A 12,662-nucleotide genomic window follows, 5' to 3' on the forward strand; every position below is an offset into this window, starting at 1 on the left:
CAGCATGGATCAGACGTGGGGCTTAAACTCATGAGTCATGAGATCACAACTTGAACTGAAGTTGGACACTTAACCGACTGAGCTACCCAGACATCCCAACCCAAATGGCCGTCTTATTGATCATGTCAAACACATATATAATTAATATCCTTTCATTTTTTCTACATGGGTCCCATACTATAAATACTATATTAACTTTTTTGTACTAAGAAGATCTGACTGCAGCATATATATATTAAAAAAAAGAATAGTTAACATTTGCTAAGCATTTATGATGTCCCACAATCCTATATTATAATCTGATTGATAAATGAGGAAACAGGCTTAGTGTGCTTAAGTAACTCACCAAAGTTGTCAGTCTAATAAGCAGCAGACATGTGATCTAAATCCTAGTCGTCTGTCATAACTTCTGGGCTAGTCTCCCTGTTTTAGGCTTATAAAATGTGTAAATGCATTCAGTATTATAACGGATTCTAGGAAATTCTTAAATATTTCAAAATGGCACAACTCAAGTAAATCATGATTCCCATCTTGTGGTATCTGGTTTGTAAAGACTTTAGGACATCACATAAATGACTTTGTCTCAAAAAACTGTGAGAAATAAATTTCTGTTGATTATAAGCCACCCAGTCTATGGTACTTTGTTATAGCAGCCCAAACTGACCAAGACAATCACTAATAATTCCGGGTCAGTGTGGGCCTCTGTGTGTGTAACACTTGTCAAGGGTTAAATATAACATGTAATCTATGCTATAACCTAAAGAATTAAAACTTTGTTATTTTAACCCTTTTCCCCCCAAAAATTACCTCTAACTTTTCCCCTTAAAGCATATCTCACTGATCATAATCTCTTCATAAGTAAGTTAAAATTCATAAGCATTAATTATTTAACTGCATTTGCATATAGGTGAGCCTTCAAGGATCATTGAAATATATTAACATTAGCATATATGAGTGAGAGGACAACTATCTTTGACAAAAGAAAATGGATGGGGGATTTGGCTAATAGAACAGGCTAACATTCTATCTTCCCTTAGAGTGACAAACCTCCACATGTCTCTTCTCACCTCTCCCTCTCTCACCCTGCCTCAAACACACAGAGGTAGTAGTTCAGTTTGAATATCTGTCTTCTTGTCCTTGCCTTGGACTTATTATGCGTTGGTGGACATATCTAGCAGAGCTCATGATTCAATCATTTTTAGATAATAGTATATGTTTGTCAAAACTACTTGGCTTAAACTCTAAAATAAATTGTGTCACATTCACTCACTCACTTTGAGGTACCTGTGTGGAAATTAACCAGGGGTAGTTTCTTTCAATTTCCTTATTTACTGCAGATTTATTCACTACAAAAAAATGTAGTCCAATATAAAATGTATCTATCTCAAATATGTCTTCTCTAAGTAAATAACACACTAATTTGAAGTAGGGAAGAAAGGCCATGATGTATTAACTCGTAGGTGGGTTTCCATGATGGTCACGTAGACATGGATATTCACTGTCTTACAGAAAGTGGCCTAGGCCAACACTGCAGAGTAGACGCCTTAAGCAAGATCAGAACCTTCTTCCAGAACATATAGAGAATTGGTGGGGTATCATTGCCATAGGACTAAATGTCAAAGAGCTGTGAAATTTCAGGGATTTTATACTTGGAAAATTTCAATATGTTGGTCTTAGATTGGTATGGCTTGGTATTGATAAAGGTGCTATGATTGGAGCTTGGAGTCAGACTCAAAATTCATACACACAAACAATCTAAAATGTCTAGAAAGTATTAACCTCCCTCGCCCTTTAAAAAGTCCCAGGCTGGTTGATTCTCTTTTCTCCTCTATTTACATTTTGCTACGTCTTCTCTGTTTTTCTCACCTTTTTCAATAGATCTCACCTTTTTTTAATAATCTCTAATTATCCTTGGGGTGCCTGGATGTCTCAGTTGGTTAAGCATCCGACTTTTGCTCAGGTCATGATCTCAAGGTTCATGGGTTCAAGACCCACATCAGGCTAGCTGCTGTCAGCACAGAGCCCACTTTGGATCCTCTGACTCCCTCTCTCTGGCCATCTCCTGTGTTCACACATGTTCTCTCTCTCAAAAATAAATAAACATTAAAAAATAAAATAAAATCTCTTGTTATTTTTATACCAGCTTACTTTATCCTACATAATTGTTACTTAGGTTAGATCTTAAATATTATAAAACAAAACAGATAGTAAGGTCTAGTAAGTCTATAATCCCAATAGATTGTACAAAACTAAATTACTTAAATACATTGTGTCTGAAAATGTGGAGATGGCTCTATTCCTTAGTGATATCTATTTTCCTCAATCCTCATTGCTAAAGAGATTTTTATTATTTTTCATGTTACAGATATTTATATATGACCATTTAAAATTCAGTGTCTTCAGTAACTGAATTTATGGAGAGTTCTACTGTAGAAAAACTGACCTCACTTCCCCTGCAGCTAAACTATATTCAGATACAATTTGACTTTTTTTTTTCAAGGACAATTTACATTTATTTGCTGATGACTCTGACTAAACATACTTCAAACACAGCAGAAGTTAAAGAGTCTGTCAGGTGAACTATCCTTTTCTTGCCAACAGCTAAAGTGGTCAGTGAAGAGTAATCTGAGCATCATCTTCAAGCTGAGGCCCTGGTTCTGGGCAAACAGCTGGGGGGTGGACCTGGTCCTTTTGGCCTGGGTACGGGTCTCCGAGGAACTACTCCTTATTCCCATACTTGTGCTTGATGTGTTTCCACAGCTTCCTCTCGCTGATACGTTTGTAGATCGTACCCACACATCGGTTGAAGAGTGGTGGAAGAACAAGGCGCCCACCGCTACCGTGAGGGCAAAGGTGGAGGTCCTTTGGAACAGCCCGGAGTATAACCTCCAAGTGAACATCGGCCGCCATGTTTCTCCGCTGTTGAGCCCCAGACGCAATTTAACTCTTAATGCAGTTTGCAAAAAGAGTTTATTTATCTGGCGGTGATGGTTGTCCATATTGTATGGTTTGAGAAAGAGAAGAAAAGAATACCCCACCAAAAATTAAAAGTGCCACTTTTATGCCATAATGTGAGGAGTTATACTTAATCACTATAAGTGGTTACTACACTCAATTAAATATTGCCTTGTATGCACTCTTATTTTTGAACTGAAAAAAATAACCATTTATCAATTTAGGGTGCTGTTGTTGATTTCTATAAAACAAGAAGATTCTAAAATGGATGAAAGTATTGTTGCATACCAGGGCAGGGAAGAAATAGATATAATTTGGGGACCAAAAGGGAGTTCTAAACAATTAAAAACAATTTTCTCCATTTTACTAAAGGAAAGTAAGGGATGGGTGAGGAAGTGGTTTGCTGTACCTTCATATATTTGCTGAAATATGAATGAAATCTTGCCATTTGCAATGACTTGGACAGAGCTAGAATGTATTATGTATGTAGAATGTATTATGCTAACACATAAGTCAATCAGAGAAAGACAAATACCAAAGAATTTCATTCACATATAGAATTTAAGAAACAAAACAGATGAGCATAGGGGCAAGGATATGTGGCAGGGAAGAGAGGGAAACAACCACAAGAGACTCTTAATGTTAGAGAACAAACTGTGGGTTGGTTAAAGGAGGTGGATGGGAGATGGGCTAGATGGGTGATGGGTACTAAAGGAGGGCACTTGTGATGGACACAGGGTGTTGCATGTAAGTGATGAATCACTGAATTCTACTCCTGAAACCAATATTGCACTGTATGTTAGCTAACTAAATTTAAATAAAAAAAAGAAATGGATCTTAAAATAGAAAGCTTGTCATTTATAAAAGACTACTTATGGTCTTGGGGCGCCTGGGTGGCTTGGTCCATTAAACATCCAATTCTTGATTTCGGCTCAGGTCACGGTCTCACAGTTGTGAGATTGAGCCCCATGTTGCGCTTTGTGCTGACAGCATAGAGCCTGCTTAGGATTTTCTTTCTCTCTCTGTCTCTCTCTCTGTCTCTCTTTCCTCACCTGATTCTCTCTCTCTCTCTCTCTCTCTCTCTCTCTCTACTTTCTCTCTTTCAAAATAAATAAATAAACTTAAAAAGAATTTCTTATGGTCTTTCTTCGTATTTAAGATTTTAATTTTCAGGTAATCAAATGAGTCGACCTTTTATTTTATGACTTCTAGGTTTTGTGTCTAATTTTGAGTGTTGCTATCACATGTATTTTCATGTATTCATAAATTATATCTTTATTTAATCTGAATATTTATCTTATGCTGTAAGACACATATTTTTTTGAACAGATAACAAATTGGCCCAAGATCATTTATTGAGTAACCATTATTTTCCTACTGATTAAAATAGACATTATCTTGTTCTAAACAATTATACAGACATGAGTTGACTTATGTAAAATGACATATTTTCTGTTGATATACTTTTCTTTTTCATAAACATGCTGTAACTCTAACATAAATTAATAAACTGTGATAAAGAATTGTGTTGGAAAAAATAAAATAAAATATCAAATTGCAACTAATGAAGAAAACACATTACTTTATATTTTCTTCAGTAATTTCTGTTGACAGATTGCTTCCACTCCCCTTTAGGTGGACTGATTTATGCCTAGACTGACTATTACCATCTGCTATTTTTTCCTTTCCTATGACCTGTTTTATTTTCAAGGCACCCTTTTCTTATGTTTAACTCCTTGGTAAACATAAAACACCCATGTCCAGTTGGCTATAACCCTGCTACCTTATACCTTAACACCTAAAGAATTCTACCTGTTTTCTCCAACTTTAGCTTCTGCTGGAGTTGAGAGAATAGAAGGAGGGGACATAAGACAATAGTTATATCCAGACTCCACTTCAAAAACAATCCCAATCACAAAAGAAGGGGAGAACTTTGTGAGATGACTTTCTCTTCTTGCATACAATTAACTTACAATTAAGTCATTTTCTCTGTAATTATTATAAAACCAGATGGCCTCCCAAACTGAGGACACTCTTAACATGAATGAATTCTATTCAAATTTCTTTCTACTCACAATGTCTATATTAAATTCATACCAGAGATCAGATACTATAATAGAAACCAAGGCTACGAGAGATTAAAAAAATTCAGCGCCTTCTCTCAAACTTTACAGCCTACTCGGTTGCCCAAATATGCAAAATGTTGGGCACACTCTCCAAAACCTTGGAGAAGGGAAAAGTGCATTTTCTGACTCCCCACAGTGGGGCAATTAAATTCTGTGTTCTGTATAGCCCATGGAGAATAGAAACTCACCCTTGTGGAGAAGCAGAGAAACAAGTCTGTCTTTGACACAATGAGTTCGAATGGAGGTTTGGAGACATATCAACTCTCAGGGTGTCTTAGTCTTCTCAGGATGCTAGAAGAAAATACCATATAGTGGGTGAATTAAACAACAGACACTTATTTCTCCCAATTCTGGAGGCTGGGAAGTCTAATATCAAGGTGCCAGTGGTTTCAGGTCTTGATGAGGGCCCTTTTCTAGGCAGGTGGTCACCTTTTCGCAGTGTCCTTACATGGGTGGGGGCGTAGAAGGGAGGGAGAGGGAGAGTTAGAGGGGGAGGAAGGGAGAGGAGGAAGGAGGGGGAGAGGGAGAGGGGGAGGGAGAGGACGATGCTTTGGTCTCTTTTTCTTCTTACAAGGACACAAATCCCATTATGGAGGCTTCACTGTCCATGACCTCATCTAAACCTAGTACTTCTAAATGGCCCCAAATCCAAATAGGGCTTCAACATATAATTTTGAGATTGGGGCTTCAACATATAAGGGCTTCAACATATAGTTTTGGATTGACAAAAATAGTCATTTCATAACACAAGGGTTTACCTACAACAATATAAGGCAATCCCTATGGAGCCACGCCAGTTTCATATGGAAATTATGTTTCTGCTGAGATTCAAAGGCAATTGAAATGATAACACAAAGAAAATTTACAAACTTATCCTTCTCAACCCCTATATCCATACTGAGGTTGAGAGTATCAAATGCTTGAAATTTGAAAATTTGGAGGGAACTTATCCTGCCCCCTTCAATAAAACTTAGGAAGACAGCTTTAACAACTCAAGGAAATTGCAGCAATATAAAGGGATATTTTTCTGAAGAATGTGCAAAAGCACCAGTTGGGAGTGAGTGAGAAAGAGCTGGTTTAAATGTCTACAAAATCCATAGAGTGCTCCACACCTAGATAACTAAAATCATTTTATTAAAACTTTCTTTATATATATATATACATGTATATATATATATATACACACACATATATACACACATACACACACACACACACTCACACACACACACACACACACACACACATATGCATTTGAGAGAGAGAATATGAGTAGGGGAGAGGGGGAGAGAGAGAGAGGAGAGAGTGAATATCAAATAAGCTCCATGCTCAGGGTGGAGCCTAACTCAGGGCTCAATCCCACAGCCCTGGGATCATGACCTGAGCCAAAATCAAGAGTCAGATGCTCAACCGACTGAGCCACCCAAGCACCCCTACAAACTTTCTTAAATAAGAGTATTCCTGCTTCCTTGAAGAAGTCACAGCCATAGTTAGCAAGATGTAGAAGGGGGAACAGAAGTACTAGGTGAGAAAAGTAAGAAGCTAATCACCTGATCTTTTGCTGAACTGAACCCTCAGATAATCACCTGAACCTTTAGCATTAGACTTTATTGCGGCAATGGAGAAGTTTCAACTTTAAATCAAGGTATGATTTTGGAATATTCTGAGAAGACATTTTATTTAATGAGTTGAGACTGTGATTTGTACTTAAAGTGACTATGAAACTTTTATTATCTAAGAATAAGTAGAAATGTATGGCTCCTTAGTAGGAAAAAAATTCACTCTTCCTCCTGTGTCTCCCTTACTCTGACACGACTACCACACTCATAGCACTTCTGACACCAGGTGTGTGGAGTTTTTCCCTATCAAGCAATCCTGTAATAACAACTGGGTGTCTTACAATTTTATCCAATTCTGATACTACCTGTGGGATATAGCATTGGATTCCACAGGTTTAGGGCTTAGCCCCAGTGCACTGTCCCCCACTTCAGATGCCAATTGCAAATCCAGGTTGTCACCTGTTGCTCCTGAACAACTGGCTATAAATTGGAGATTCTCATAATCCCCTCCTCAGTTTGAATATTTTGGTAGAGCAGTACAGAGAATTTAGGGAAACAGTTTACTGTTTACTGGTTATTATACAAGGACATAATAAAGGATACAGATGACCATCCAGATGGAAGGGATGTTTGGGACAAGTTATGTGGGAAGGGAGTGGAGCCTCCATGCCCTCTCTGGATGTATGACTCTCCCAGAACCTTAATATGTTCACCATCCCAGAAGATTTCTGAACTCCACACTTTGGGGATTTTTATGGAAGTTTCATCACATAGGGATGGTCGATCATTAGCTCCATTTCTAGCCCCACTCCCCTCTCTGGAGGATGAGGGATGGGACTGAAAGTTCCAAGTGTCTACTTTACAACTTGGTCTTCCTGTTGACCAGCCCCCATGTAGGAGCCCATGAAGAGTCACCTCATTAGTACAATAGGCATTCATTCTGGTCACCCAGGAAATCCCAAGGGATTTAGGGACACACACACACACACACACACACACACACACACACACACACCATGTAAGGAACCTGGGTTAAAGACCAAATGTTGGAACAAAAGAAGCTTATATGGTCTTATTAGGAAATTACTGGAGTTTTAGGAGCTCTGTACCAGGAACCAGCGATAGAGACGAATACATATTTTCTTCTATTATTTCACAGCATCTTATCTGGTTTATATCCAGGGAATGAGGACAATCTAGTGCTTCTGACTATATTCAAATGGAGAGCAGGAATATACTCCTTAATAAGTATATCCCATAGATGGAGCTGGTTAAATGTAATGGCTACATATTTATTACTGCATCAGTAAGTCTAAAGCAGGCTGACCACAACATACCACTTGGTACAATTGATTTATTGAAGACTCACAACTCTTCACAGGTTTAAATGAGAAACCATTTGATTTTTCCAATAACTGCTTGGCAATTCTATATAAACCCCCTTCCTATTGATTCCTTTATAACTTGTGACTAAATTCCATAATGCCAGTCACTTCAATTGATTCAAACCATCTTATTTCAGTTTCAAAATCCAGTTCTGTTCATTTTTAAATTTCATTTAAGATACTTCTGTTCCTCTACCTGTATTTTAGGCGAGATCTGTCTGTGGTTTTAGCTGCTTGGAGTCTTGAGGTGAGGATGAAGTGGGGTAAGATAATTTCTTCACTTTCCTGATCTATTTTTCTGTCTCCCATGCACCCTTTCTGTAATTGGGCAAGGAGAGGGAAGAGGGAAACAGGTGTAGATGAATGGGCACATTTCTTCCTTTGTAAAATGGATGGCTAAACATATTGTCTGTTTGGCCAAATGCTTGTGAGTTGTTTCAAGAACCCTAATGTTCCAGGTTTCTGATCTGAGGATCCAGTTTGTTACCATTCCATTTCAGCTCTTTGTTCGTGCTCTAAAGATAAATCCAATCCAAAACACTATCATCTGTATCAGTCAGATTCCCAGCATAGAATAGTCTCAAAAGGAGTAGTGAAAAAGTATAATGAATTAACTATTTACACACCTGTGCACTGGATTCAGGGAGCCAACAAGGATATTGATGCACCCAGGGATCTGAAAGCTGTTACCACCCCCAGTCCTGAAGAGCAAAATAAAGAAACAGTGTTACTGAATTTCAGTGAGAGTTGGAGTTGTGCAGATGAAATTCATCTGGCAGGGGCTATGGCTTTAGTCCCTGGAAGAGACCTCTTAATAGGAGCTATGGTTTAGGTAGAGGAACACAGTCACTGCCAAACCAGATGTGACAGGCATGGTGCTAGGGGATAAATTTTCCTTATTTTAATTCTTTTTGCCTTCTTATGTCCCACAGATGCCTCTCATGGGGGGGAACTCACTTGGATACCAGAAGATAAGGGAACCTGTTTGATGCATTATGTCATATGCTAGAGCAGAGAAGAATAAAAAATGTATCTGGAGAGGTAAACAAAATACACATCTCAACTCTCTTCTTGTCTTATTCATTCCGTGAGTGGCTTACTTGGTAAATCAAAGTAAGATGGCTCAGCCCAGGTCATGATCTCATGGTTCATGAGTTTGAGACCCACATCGGGCTCTCTGCTGTCAGCACAGAGCCTACTTTAGATCTTCTATTTGCCCCCCTCTCTCTGCTACTTCCCAGCTCACTCTCTCAAAAATAATAATAAAAACATTAAAATCAGATGGTTCAAGTTCAGCTACTTCTGATGCTGTCCAATTAACTTGGGGAAATCCATAGATAAGCCACATCAGAGAGCACAGAGAGCAATGTGTGTGTCCTGTTTCTTAACTCCTCCATCTCTCTACCTCAGGAGCCCAAGGTTCTCTGAAAACCCAGAGGTGCAATGATTTTCAGAGAAGGACACTTAAAAGACCTTGGTTTATTTCCATACACTGAGAGTGATTCTGTCCTGCTATTGGGGGAAGACAAGCCCTGCAATTTTCTCTCCAAAAGGGGGTATAATAAAAGGAGTAACTTTTCTCTAGAAATCTGCAAGCACATCCCACAAACTATTTGATTTCTGAATGCTGCCCGGGCATGAACCAAGGGGCAAGGGGGGTGGCATGGATGATGGAGTACATATTTCTAAATTGGAACACTGAAAATGATGCCCCTCCCTTGCTGGTGATCCAATTCATTCAAGATACAAGGAATGGCATCCTTGTTCAGGTACAATTTTCAGGCATCAGGAAAGAAGAACACTGTGAGAAGCCACACTTCTAGAGATAAGAAGGAGAGATCTGCAGGCTGAGAGATTCAAAAGTGGACGGTAAAGAAAAAGAAAAACTGGTGTAGGAACTTAGAACTTAGGACAGAAGCTATTTCTTTTCTGAATTCCATACTGCCTGCATCTCACTGCTATTGATATAATCATATAATGGTAAGTTGGAGTGCCCTTAGAGATACTCTATTTTTAAGACAGAGAAATTTAGATCGATCTAAAAGTTTATGATTGCATAATTTTTCTGATGAAGATTCTCACTCTTACAGCAAATATTTTATGACTTTTTAAGATATATATATCTTATATATCCAAGAATATTGTGACATCCTTGAAGGGAGAACGTTCTTCTTCCTGTGTGTTCCATCAGCCTTAATCTCACTCTGGGGAGTAAATAAGTGCTAAATAAAATTTGACCAACTGTATGTAATAGGCAGTGGGTGTACTGCTGATAATTCCAGTTTCTAAGAATTTAGAGGTGTTTCTTTATTATCAAATGTATCCTTATTACTAATGGCTCATCTTGCCATACTCGACTCTAAACATTTGGCTCTAACTTGGGGTCAGGAAACATCCTTATATTTTATACGGAAGTTTGCATATTTGTCTACTTTTGAGGAAAAGAAATTTGCTTTGAATCTTTTGTTTGCAATCATATTTCAAGGGAGTAGGTAATACAAAATATATAACAACACAATTTTGTAGTGAAAGAAGATTTTAGGGGTAGAAAACTGTATTAAAGTTTGAGAGACTGAAAGTCTATGATTCTATACTGACACTGCAACCAATTACCTCTGATTTTTGCATTTCTTTTGTTAAATAATAGCTTCTCTCTTCCTGACTCTTTAAATCTTTTTTTTTTATGTTTATTTCTTACTGAGAGACAGAGAGAGACAGAGCATGAGCATGGGAGGGGCAGAGAGAGGAGACACAGAATACGAAGCAGGCTCCAGGCTCTGAGCTGTCAGCACAGAGCCCTACGCAGGGCTGGAACTCACAAACTGCAAGACCTTCAACCTGAGTCGAAGTCGGATGCTTAACTAACTGAGCCACCTGGGCGCCCCACTCTTTAAATCTTCTAACTTGTGTCCCATCCTAAGAAATTTGCTTTAATGATTGTATACTCCTTTAGAGTGAAGGCATTGTCATTGCTATAATTGTATATGCTAAACTTGCATACTCACAGGCTGGCTCAGAGTAGGTGCTCAGAACTGAGTTTGTACAGAATCCGTGACATGGTGCAAGAACCAAAACTTCTCCAGTGAGATAAATAGATTTATCGACATTGGTCTTCCTTGACATCACTCAAAGGAATCAGTACTGCAGAAGTTTCGAGTTCTAGGCCAGGCTATTTTAGTAACATGAGTTCTGCAAACAACTTCTTCAACTCCCAGCTCTGTCTTAACTAAGGTGAAAACATGTCCAATACATTTAATGTGTCAGCCTCAATTTACCTTTGTATAACACTGAGACAATATTATCATTTAGTTTAGTTTTTGCAAGCATTGAAGAAGTTAATACATGTGATTTTTTGTTTGTTTGTTTTTCTTGGAGCTGTGATCTGCTTGCATTAATTAGTTAATCCAGGTTTCTGGAAGTATAATTGACAAATAAAAATTGTATACATTTAAGTATACATTGTTAAGTTTTGATATATGTATACCAATGTATATTACCTTATACAATTACCATAATCAAGCTAATTAACATATCCATCAGCTCACATTTCTATGTGTTGAGAACACATAAGATCTATGCTTTTAGCAAATTTCAGTTATCTGATAGAGTATTATTAACTTTAGTCATCATGCTGTGATTAGATCTCCCGAACTTATTCATCCTCTGTAAATGAAACCTTGTACTCTTTGACCAGAATCTCCCCATTTTCCCCACCATTCAGACCTTGGCACCTACCATTCTACTTTCTGCTTCTATGAGTTTGACTTTTTTAGGCAACCCTTATCCACTATTGGTGGGACTCTAAACTGGTATAGCCATTATGGAAAACAGTATGAAAATCCCACAAAAAATTAAAATACAATTACCATATGATATAGTACTGGATATAATCCATGGAAATAATCCATGGAAATTCTGGATATAATCCATGGAAATAAAATCAGTATACTTTATTATTTATTTTTTTAATGTTTACTTATTTTTGAGAGCGCGCGAGAGAGAGAGAGCAAGTGGGGGAAGGGCAGAGGGAGAGGGAGACACAGAATCTGAAGCAGGCTCCAGGCTGTGAGCTGTCAGCACAGAGCCTGATGCAGGACTCGAACTCATAGACTGCAAGATCATGACCTGAGCTGAAGTCTGACACTTAACTGACTTAGCCACCCAGGTGCCCCAGAAATTAGTATCTTGAAGAAATATGTATGCTCTCTTATGTGCTGAAGCATTTTTCATGATAGCCAAGATTTAGAAACAACCTAAGCGTCCACTAATGAATGAATGGATGAAGAGACTATCGTACATACACATACAATGGTATATTATTTAGCCTTAAAAAAGGAGATCCTGTCATTTGAAACAACATAGATATATATAAAGGACATTATGCTAAGTGAAATAACCCAGACAGAGAAAGACAAATACTTCATGATCTCACTTATATTTGGAATCTTAAAAAGTTGAACATGTGAAATATTCAAAAAGATGACAACACACAAAAAATACTCAATTTTAGCAATAATCACCTATAAAGGTCTCTGGTGGTTCCTAAATAATTTATCATAGAAATAACCTTACTAAGCCTGGGTGGCTTGGTTGGTTAAGTGTCTGACTCTTGGTTTCGGCTTAGGTCATGATCTCAC

The sequence above is a fragment of the Panthera pardus genome, unplaced genomic scaffold, assembly GCF_024362965.1.
Source record: "Panthera pardus isolate Hobbes unplaced genomic scaffold, ASM2436296v1 HiC_scaffold_25, whole genome shotgun sequence".
Classification (NCBI taxonomy): Eukaryota; Metazoa; Chordata; class Mammalia; order Carnivora; family Felidae; genus Panthera; species Panthera pardus.